At 50.3% G+C, this 10,677-nt stretch overlaps 1 pseudogene; it reads left to right on the forward strand.

Moving 5' to 3' along the window:
• The first annotated feature begins 5,050 nt into the window (after positions 1 to 5,050).
• LOC123185103 (cytochrome P450 72A225-like) lies at positions 5,051 to 6,406 on the forward strand (annotated as a pseudogene).
• The last annotated feature ends 4,271 nt before the right edge of the window (positions 6,407 to 10,677 follow it).

Here is a 10,677-nt window from a genome sequence, read left to right on the forward strand (position 1 = left end):
TGAAGGGTCGATACTTTCCAGACTCAGATTTTATGCACGCCACAGTGCCGAAGACAGCTTCTCCAGTTTGGCGGGCAATTGTGGCGGGGCGCGAGGCACTTCAGGTGGGTTTGATCATGCGGGTTGGTAATGGAAGATCTATATCTATCTGGGAGGATAAATGGATTCTAGGTACCATTAGCATGTCTCCCATGTCCATTATCACTCCTACTACTTTGCTTACTGTCAATGAGCTCATTGATGAAGAAAACTGGACATGGAAGACGGATCTTGTTCGACAAAATTTTCTTGCTCCGGATGCAGATGCTATTCTGAACATGCCATTGCGCACTGGAGGTGGGGATGATTTCTTTGCATGGGCTTTTGAAAACTCAGGTGTGTACATTGTCAAGTCGGCGTACCGTGCTCTCGTGACTCAGAAAGAGCGTAAAGCTCTAGAGGAAAGGACGGCTACCGGTGCCTCAAAATCTGAACAACAGATGTGGACATCTCTATGGAATCTCAAAGTTGTGCCAAAGGTTCGAGTTTTTTGGTGGAGAGTTCTCCGCGGGATCCTCCCCGACGAATCAACCCTTAAGCACAAACATATCAAACCTATAAGCCTATGCAATGTATGCTTGGCTAAAGAGGAGGATCTTATGCATGCACTGGTGACTTGCTCCCATGCACGCAGGTTCTGGGATGAAGCGCAAGCATGGCTCGATGTTCGACTCCCACGTCTACATCCAACAACATGGGCGCGCGACATCTTTTATGTGATGACCGTTTTCCGGATCATACGAGAGGACATATTGTGTCGGTGATGTGGGCTATCTGGCATTCGCGGAATCGTTGGATTCATGAGAAGGAGCATGTGGATCTAGTGTACTCCACTCGATGCATTCGTGAGGACTTGGCCTTGCTGGATATTCCAATGAAGCAGGCCACAATGTTGCCAGGTCATGGCTGGCGCCCCCCAGAAGCAGGTTTTATTAAGATAAATGTTGATGGTGCAATCAACTCTGAAGCAGGTTTAGCCGGAGCGGGCGGTGTAGCTCGCTCGTCCACGGCGCTGCTTGCTTCCTCGTGCAAACCGCATATCGGTGTCACGGATCCTCTCATTGCTGAGGCTCTGTCATTGCGAGAAGGAGCCATTTTCGCTCGTCTACGGGGCTACTCGCATGTGATATTGGAATCCGACTGCCTAGAGATCGTGAATCTCTGGAACACTCGCCACGGCTCTCGTTCGGTAGTGGCTCCTCTACTAGTTGAGATTGGAGAGCATGCTCTGTCTTTTGACACTTTTGTAATTCAGCATGTAAAAAGGTCCGCTAATTTCCCGGCCCATCTGTGTGCAAGGCATGCCAGCACACTGAGATAGAAGAAGAAGGCGGCGCTACGAGGAGAGGCAGTGCCAACAATTGGCATCAGAGCCTTGTCGATCCGAGGCGGTGACAGCGCCGCAGCGGACTCCATGTGAGGTGGAGGACGCCGGCGCGAGGTGATGGCCGGCAGAGGCGCAATGCCGCCGGTGGGACGTTGCGGTGCGATGCCGCGAGGTGAAGATGGTGCGATGATCGACGTCGCGAGGACGTCATCCCCGACAAGATGGTGACAGGCTGGCGCTGCGACGGCGTCGGTGACGTCGGTGCCTGCGACTATGGTGGCCGGCGTGACGGTGGTGAAGGCTACGACTGCGGTGACGGGCACATGGTGGACTCCATGCGAGATGGAGGACGGTGGCGCGACATGGAGGTGTTTGGCGGTGTGATGCCGCACGAGCATATGGCTGCGGTGCGATGCCGCTAGATGGAGATGGCGGCGCAAAGCTGCCACAAGAAGACAACGGTGTGATGCCGTTGGAAGGTACGGCGGCGCGAAGCCATCATGAGGATCGGCGTCAAGCTCGTCGACGGTGCTGTCTAGGATGGTGTGATGCCATCAGCAAGATGGGCCGATGCGACGACGTGGTGACCGGCGCCGCGAAGGTGTCATCCACGTCAAGAGGTCGTCCACGTACAGAGGTTGCTGCCGCGTGCGGCAAGAGGACATGGTGATGGACGCCGGCGATGCGATGGTGTCGGTCCACGGCAAGGTGCGCGGCGCCGCGATGGCGTTGTCAAGTGGCAGCGGGTGATACGCGTCGAAGATTGTGATGACTGGAGAATCAAGATTAGGTGGGAAATTGTCAACTTAATCTTGATCATTTGTATCTACATATTTGCGTTAGTCGTGCATGTAGCATAGATTAGGGAGTTCTTCTCCGGAGAGGTCTCGGCTGAGCGGGCAAAGAAGATGAGATACTAGCTGCCGTGTGATACCGCGAGCACGACGAGATGCCGATGGCAGTGTGAAACTGCAGTGCTGCGCGAGGCGGCAAGGTCGTGTGATACAACAAGCACGTGTATGAATGGAGCAAGACCAGACGTGCTGGCCTGATTAGTTGGAGGAGCCAAGAGATCTGGTGAGTTAGTTGTATGCAAGTCGTAGTTAGCTGCATAGCCGGGTCTTGTGACCGTTGAGAGATTGGCACAAGTGATGAGTATAGACGTGCATGTAATTAGTGGTTAGGTAGTGCCGTAGTGCATGGAGTTAGTTGAGCTAGTGACCGGATGATGCGTGAGTGCATGGGTTAGTGGCTGGTTATGGTGACTGGTAGCGCGTGCGTGAGGCCAAGGCCTGCTGTATAAACATGTGTTGCATACTGAGTAGTTAAGGAGGCTGTGAGGGCTGGGAAAATACACAATGTAGTCTCTTGTTCCACCAATAGAAGAAGAAGGCAGCGCTGCGAGGAGAGGCACCGCCAACAGTCACGTGCACGCGCTAGAGGACTGACGTCTGGGCGTTACAAATGTCCTATGTTGAATTATTTGATGTAAAACTTTGATCACATATTGTTACTAGTGGTCAGTAGTACTAGTACTACTTGTACCTTGAGTCCATACCGTCATCACTGTTGGGCAATAAGCCGCGGTGAGCCCGGGACGCGCTGTGTGCGTGCGTGCGTGCGGTGGCCGTGTCGGGCTCGGCCCGTGGGAGGGCTCGGGTGCGTGCGTGCGTGCCCGAGCATAGGCGTGTGTGTGCATGAGCTAGCGCGAGTGTGTGCGGGGCCACACGGGTTGTTAGCGAGGGTCCAGGGAGGCGACCATGTCGGGCGCGCTAGGAGGCCGGGGCGATCGTGTACGTGCACGATGCGTGGGCGCGAGCCGAAGCGCGCGGGGCGTGTAAAGTGGGGGAGCGAGTGCGTGTGGGCGAGGCCTGGCATGTCAGTCTCGCAGGTATAAACCCCCTCTCCTCTGTGTAGCTCGTTGACACGTCGAGTTCGTGCTCGAGGGAAAAAAAGGAAGGCGTACGTGCGCCGGAAAAACCACCGTGTTCTCCCTCCTTCTTCTTCCTCCTGTTTCTGTCGTTCGAGCGCAGAGGGCAAGCGAGGTGCAGCTAGAGAGAGAGAGGTAGATCTAGGGCATAGTCACAGTTAAAACAATTGGTATCAAAACTTCGGTTGGAGCTCGCCGGCGGCAATGGCGATCATGCCGCACGGCGGAGGAACGGGCGGGTCGGCGACGATGGCGATGCCGATGCTGACCGCGGACAACTACACGGTCTGGGCCATCAAGGCGCAGACCATCCTTGACGTGCACACCGTGTGGGAGGCGGTGGCGCTGGACGACACTGCGGTGAACGCGAGGAAGGACAAGACGGCACGCGCGTTGTTGCTCGGAGCGCTGCCGGAGGATGTGCTGCTCTCAGTGGCGGCGAAGCTCACCGCCAGAGAGGTATGGGACTCTCTGAAGGTGAGATTCATCAGTGCCGAGCGGGTGCGCGCGGCAAGAAGGGCGAGGCTGCGCGGCGAGCTGGACAGGATGAAGATGCAGGATGGCGAGTCCCTGGATGTCTATGCCGGGAGGCTGGCGGGCATGACGGCGTGATTTGCGAGCCTGGGGGAGACGCTGGGTGACCAGGAGCTGGTGAAGAAGCTCCTGGACACGGTGCCCGACCGGATCATCCCCATCGTCGCCAGCATTGAACAATTCTGCGTCCTCGAGGAACGACGTCAAGGTGGAGCTCGGGACGACGACAACAACGTGCACAGCGTGGCGACGAGGGACAGTGGCAACAGGCGCGAACGCTGCTACAAGCGCGGCGAGCGCGGCCACTTCAAGAGGGACTGTCCTTAGATGCAGAGAGCACCAGCAGTGGAGCAGGCGCTGCTGGTGAACGCCGACGTCGAGGACGACGGGCTCCTCTAGGGCACGGCCTAGGGGGAGAGTGTTGGGCAATAAGCTGCGGCGAGCCCGGGGCGCGGTGTGCGCGTGCGTGCGTGCGGTGGCCGCGTCGGGCTCGGCCCGTGGGAGGGCTCGGGTGCGTGCGTGTGTGTCCAAGCGTAGGCGTGTGTGTGTGTGTGTGTGTGTGTGTGTGTGTGTGTGTGTGTGTGTGTGTGTGTGTGTGTGTGTGTGTTAGCGAGGGTCCAGGGAAGGCGACCGCGTCGGGCGCGCTAGGAGGCCACGGCGATCGTGTACGTGCATGATGCGCGGGCACGAGCCGGAGCACGCGGGGCGTGGGAAGTGGGGGGAGCGAGTGCGTGTGGGCGAGGCCTGGCATGTCAGTGCTCGCAGGTATAAAACCCCCTCTCCTCTGTGTAGCTCGTTGACACGTCGAGTTCGTGCTCGGGGAAAAAAAAGAAAGGCGTACGTGCGCCAGAAAAACCACCGTTTTCTGCCTCCTTCTTCCTCCTGTTTCTGTCGTTCAAGCGCAGAGGGCAAGCGAGGTGCAGCTAGAGAGAGATAGAGCTAGGGCATAGCTACGGTTAAAACAACCACCGTAAATTAACTAATCACCTGCCAATCGGATCTTCACCGTAGTTCCTTATCTACCAAGTTCCTTAGGGGCAAGGGCATTGATCAGATAGACCACAGACTTTGTTATTAAATAGTGCAAGAAACCAAGAACATCTCTTAAACAAACGGGCCGTCTCTATATAGCGTGACCATCTCTAGCATACCCATTCAATCAAATCAGTCCCCCTTGCACTGCCAACTGGCCTTTCTTCCCTCACTTGTCAAGAGAGAGAATGGTCCTTAACGCGCTGATGAGTCCAGCTTCAGTGCCATGGAGCTCACTGGTATGCGGTACCCTCGTCTTTGTTCTTCTATGGCAGGCTAGCCGGCTGGTAGATTTGCTGTCGTGGCGCCCGCGGCGGCTTGAGTGTGCCTTGCGTTCCCAGGGTCTCCGTGACATGTCTTACCGCTTCCTCATCGGAGATCTCATGGACTACAGGCGGCGGAACAAGGAGGCACGATCGAGGTCAATGCCTCTGCGCTGTCACAACATAGCCCCGCTCTTCCCCCCGTTCCTCCACGACCTTGTCCGGGAGCACGGAAAGACGTGTGTATCTTGGTTTAGTGTGTTCCCCAAGGTCACCATCAGCGACCCTGACTTAGCCAAGGAAGTGTTGTCCAACAAGTTCGGCCACTTCGAGAAGCTCAAGTTTCCGGCTCTGTCTAGGTTGCTTGCTGGAGGATTAGCGGCTTACAACAGCGAGAAATGGGTCAAGCATAGAAGGATCCTTAACCCCGCATTCCATCTCGAGAAGCTCAAGGTATTTGTAGTTGTTTCGTATGAAGTGCTCCAAGCATTGGCTTGCGAATTAAGTAAGCATTTGTTTTCTTTCAAACTTGTATTAAGTGTGTGACTGATCCTTCGAGCGCACATCATCAAATTGAATTTGCAGCTCATGATGCCAGCCTTGTCTACATGCTGCCAAGAGCTTGTCGATAGATGGGCGCGATCCCTTGGTTCAGACGGTAGCTATGAGTTGGATGTCTTCCCGGAGCTCCAAAGACTCACTGGAGATGTCATTTCTCGCACCTCATTTGGCAGTAACTACCTTGAGGTGCCAAGGTTTTCCAACTGCAATCCTAAAAAGTTGAACTCATTGTGGCTAGCCAAAGAAGATTGTGCTTCCCGGTTACTTGTAAGTCAACACCTAGTAGTACTAGTAAGTTTCAAGATTCGATTTTCCTACAGAAGATAACTAATGGGACAATATGCATATCTAGTATAAAATCAGCATTAATAAAGACCGTAGTACTAATTTAGAGTAACACTGGAGATCATGTTTTATCGATCTAAGGTCCTCTATTTTAAGTAATGAGAGTAAATTATTCCATGATTTGTAAATGTGCAATATGATTGATTTAGTACCGTTGTTCAGCAGTGTGCGCTAATAATTTATTGGGGTATTAATAGGTCCTTGCCGACCAAAAACAATAGAAGGATGCATCAAATTAATAATGAAATTGAATCCATTCTACATGGTCTAATTGTAAAAAGAATGCAAGCTATGCAAGAAGGAGAAAATACCAATGATGACTTATTGGGCTTGATGCTTGAGTCAAACATGAGGACCTCAGATGACAATGGCTGAAGGAAATATGCCCTAGAGGCAATAATAAAGTTGTTATTTATATTTCGTTATATCATGATAAATGTTTATTATTCATGCTAGAATTGTATTAACCGGAAACTTAGTACATGTGTGAATACATAGACAAACAGAGTGTCACTAGTTTGCCTCTACTTGACTAGCTCGTTGAATCAATGATGGTTATGTTTCCTAACCATAGACATGAGTTGTCATTTGATTAACGGGATCGCATCATTAGAGAACGATGTGATTGACTTGGCCCATCGGTTAGCTTAGCACGATGATCGTTTAGTTTGTTACTATTGCTTTCTTCATAACTTATACATGTTCCTATGACTATGAGATTATGCAACTCCCGAGTGACGGAGGAACACTTTGTGTGCTACCAAACGTCACAACGTAACTGGGTGATTATAAAGGTGCTCTACAGGTGTCTCCGATGGTACTTTTTGAGTTGGCATAGATCGAGATTAGGATTTGTCACTCCGATTGTCGGAGAGGTATCTCTGGGCCCTCTCGGTAATGCACATCACTATAAGCCTTGCAAGCAATGTAACTAATGAGTTAGTTGCGGGATGATGCATTACAGAACGAGTAAAGAGACTTGCCAGTAACGAGATTGAACTAGGTATTGAGATACCGACGATCGAATCTCGGGCAAGTAACACACCAATGACAAAGGGAACAACGTATACCGTTATGCGGTTTGACCGATAAAGATCTTCGTAGAATATGTAGGAGCCAATATGAGTATCCAGGTTCTGCTATTGGTTATTGACCGGAGATGAGTCTCGGTCATGTCTACATAGTTCTCGAACCCGTAGGGTCCGCACACTTAGCATTCGGTGACGATCGGTAATATGAGTTTATGTGTTTTGATGTACCGAAGGTAGTTCGGAGTCTCGGATATGATCACAGACATGACGAGGAGTCTTGAAATGGTCGAGACATAAAGATCGATATATTGGATGACTATGTTTGGACTTCGAAAGGGTTCCGGGCAAGTTCGAACAAAAATCGAAGTACCGGGGGGTTACCGGAACCCCCCGGGGAGTCTAATGGGCCTATTGGGCCTTAGTGGAGAAGAGGAGGGGCGGCCAGGGCAGGCCATGCGCCCTCTCTCCCTCTAGTACAAATTGGACAAGGAGGGGAGGCGGCGCCCCCCTTTCCTTCCCCCTCTCTCCTCCTTCCCTCTATCCTACTCCTACTCTTGGAAGGGTTGGAGTCCTACTCCCAGTGGGAGTAGGACTCCCCTTGGGGCGCGCCTAGGAGGGCCGGCCTCTCCCCCTCCTCCACTCCTTTATATACGGGGGAGGGGTGCACCCCATAGACACACAAGTTGATCATTGATCTTTTAGCCGTGTGCGGTGCCCCCCTCCACCATAATCCACCTCAGTCATTTCGTAGCGGTGCTTAGGCGAAGCCCTGCGTCGATAACTTCATCAACACCGTCATCACACCGTCGTGCTGATGGAACTCTCCCTCGAAGCTCTACTGGATCATGAGTTCGTGGGACATCACCGAGCTGAACGTCTGCAGATCGCGGAGGTGCCATACATTCGGTACTAGGATCGGTCGATCGTGAAGACGTATGACTACATCAACCGTGTTGTCATAACGCTTCCGCTTATGGTCTACGAGGGTACGTGGACGACACTCTCCCCTCTCGTTGATATGCATCACCATGATCTTGCGTGTGCGTAGGAATTTTTTTGAAATTACTGCGTTTCCCGACAGTGGCATCCGAGCCAGGTTTATGCGTAGATGCCATATGCACGAGTAGAACACAAAGGAGTCATGGGTGTGGGTATATACATATTGCTTGCCGTCACTAGTTGATTCTTGATTCAGCGGCATTTTTGGATGAAGCGGCCCAGACCGACATTACGCGTACGCTTACGTGAGACTGGTTGTACCGATGTGCTTCCCACGCAGGTGGCTAGTGGGTGTCTATTTCTCCAGCTTTAGTTGAATCGGATTCAATGAACAGGGTTCTTTCTGAAGATCAAAAAGCATTCACTATACCACGTTGTGGTTTTTGATGCGTAGGTAAGAACGGTTCTTGCTCAGTTCATAGCAGCCACGTAAAACTTGCAACAACAAAGTAGAGGACGTCTAACTTGTTTTTGCAGGGCATGTTGTGATGTGATATGGTCAAGACATAATGCTAATTTTTATTGTATGAGATGATCATGTTTTGTAACACAGTTATCGGCAACTGGCAGGAGCCATATGGTTGTCGCTTTATTGTATGAAATGCAATCGCCATGTAACTGCTTTACTTTATCACTAAGCGGTAGTGATAGTCGTGGAGGAAATAGTTGGCGTAACGACAACGATGCTTCGATGGACATCAAGGTGTCAAGCCGGTGACGATGGTGATCATGACAGTGCTTTGGAGATGGAGATCACAGGCACAAGATGATGATGGCCATATCATATCACTTATATTGATTGCATGTGATGTTTATCCTTTATGCATCTTATTTTTCTTAGATCGACGGTAGCATTATAAGATGATCTCTCACTGAATTTCAAGGTATAAGTGTTCTCCCAGAGTATGCACCGTTGCTATAGTTCGTCGTGCCGAGACACCACGTGATGATCGGGTGTGATAAGCTCTACGTTCACATACAATGGGTGAAAACCAGTTTTGCACACGCGAAATACTCGGATTAAACTTGACGAGCCTAGCATATGCAAATATGGCCTCGGAAGACTGGAGACCGAAAGGTCGAGTGTGAATCATATATTAGATATGATCAACATAGTGATGTTCACCATTGAAAACTACTCCATCTTACGTGATGATCAGACATGGTTTAGTTGATGTGGATCACGTGATCACTTAGATGATTAGAGATATGTCTATCTAAGTGGGAGTTCTTACGTAATTTGATTAATTGAACTTTGATTTATCATGAACTTAGTACCTGATAGTATTTTGCATGTTTATGTTGTTGTAGATAGATGGCCCGTGCTGTTGTTCCATTGAATTTTAATGTGTTCCTAGAGAAAGCTAAGTTGAAAGATGATGGTAGCAACTACACAGACTGGGTCCGTAACTTGAGGATTATCCTCATTGCTGCACAGAAGAATTATGTCCTGGAAGCACCGCTAGGTGTACCACCCACGCCGGCAACTGCAAACATTGTGAATGCCTGGCAGTCGCGTGTTGATGACTACTCGATGGTTCAGTGTGCCATGCTATATGGCTTAGAACTGGGACTTCAATGACGTTTTGAACGTCATGGAGCATATGAGATGTTCCAGGAGTTGAAATTAATATTTCAAGCAAATGCCTGGATTGAGAGATATGAAGTCTCCAATAAGTTCTACAGCTGCAAGATGGAGGAGAATAGTTCTATCAGTGAACATATACTCAGAATGTCTGGGTACCTCAACCACTTGACTCAACTGGGAGTTAATCTTCCTGATGATAGTGTCATTGACAGAGTTCTTCAATCACTGCCACCAAGCTACAAGAGCTTCATGATGAACTATAATATGCAAGGGATGGATAAGACAATTCCCGATCTCTTCGCAATGCTAAAGGCTGCAGAGTTAGAAATCAAGAAGGAGCATCAAGTGTCGATGGTCAACAAGACCACTAGTTTCAAGAAAAAGGGTAAAGGGAAGAAGGGGAACTTCAAGAAGAACAGCAAGCCAGTTGCTGCTCAAGTGAAGAAACCAAAGTCTGGACCTAAGCCTGAGACTGGGTGCTTCTACTGCAAAGGGACTGGTCACTGGAAGCGGAACTGCCCCAAGTATTTGGCGGAGAAGAAGGATGGCAAAGTGAAAGGTATATTTGATATACATGTTATTGATGTGTACCTTACTAATGCTCGCAGTAGTGCCTGGGTATTTGATACTAGTTCAGTGGCTAACATTTGCAACTCAAAACAGGGGCTACGGATTAAGCGAAGATTGGCTAAGGACGAGGTGACGATGCGCGTGGGAAATGGTTCCAAAGTCGATGTGATCACCGTCGGCACGCTACCTCTACATCTACCTTTGGGATTAGTATTAGACCTAAATAATTGTTATTTGGTGTCAGCATTGAGCATGAACATTATATCTGGATCTTGTTTGATGCGAGACGGTTATTCATTTAAATCATAGAATAATGGTTTATAATGCCTCGAGACCGATGTGCCAGGTGTCTTCCAGTTATGCGCCATCATTGGCATGTCATTCGCTTGCGTGTTGCATCTTGCCATGTCATCATCCGCATTGCATCTGCATGTTCTCAAAACTTGCATCCGTCCGGG

The sequence above is a fragment of the Triticum aestivum genome, chromosome 2A (genome assembly GCF_018294505.1).
Source record: "Triticum aestivum cultivar Chinese Spring chromosome 2A, IWGSC CS RefSeq v2.1, whole genome shotgun sequence".
Classification (NCBI taxonomy): Eukaryota; Viridiplantae; Streptophyta; class Magnoliopsida; order Poales; family Poaceae; genus Triticum; species Triticum aestivum.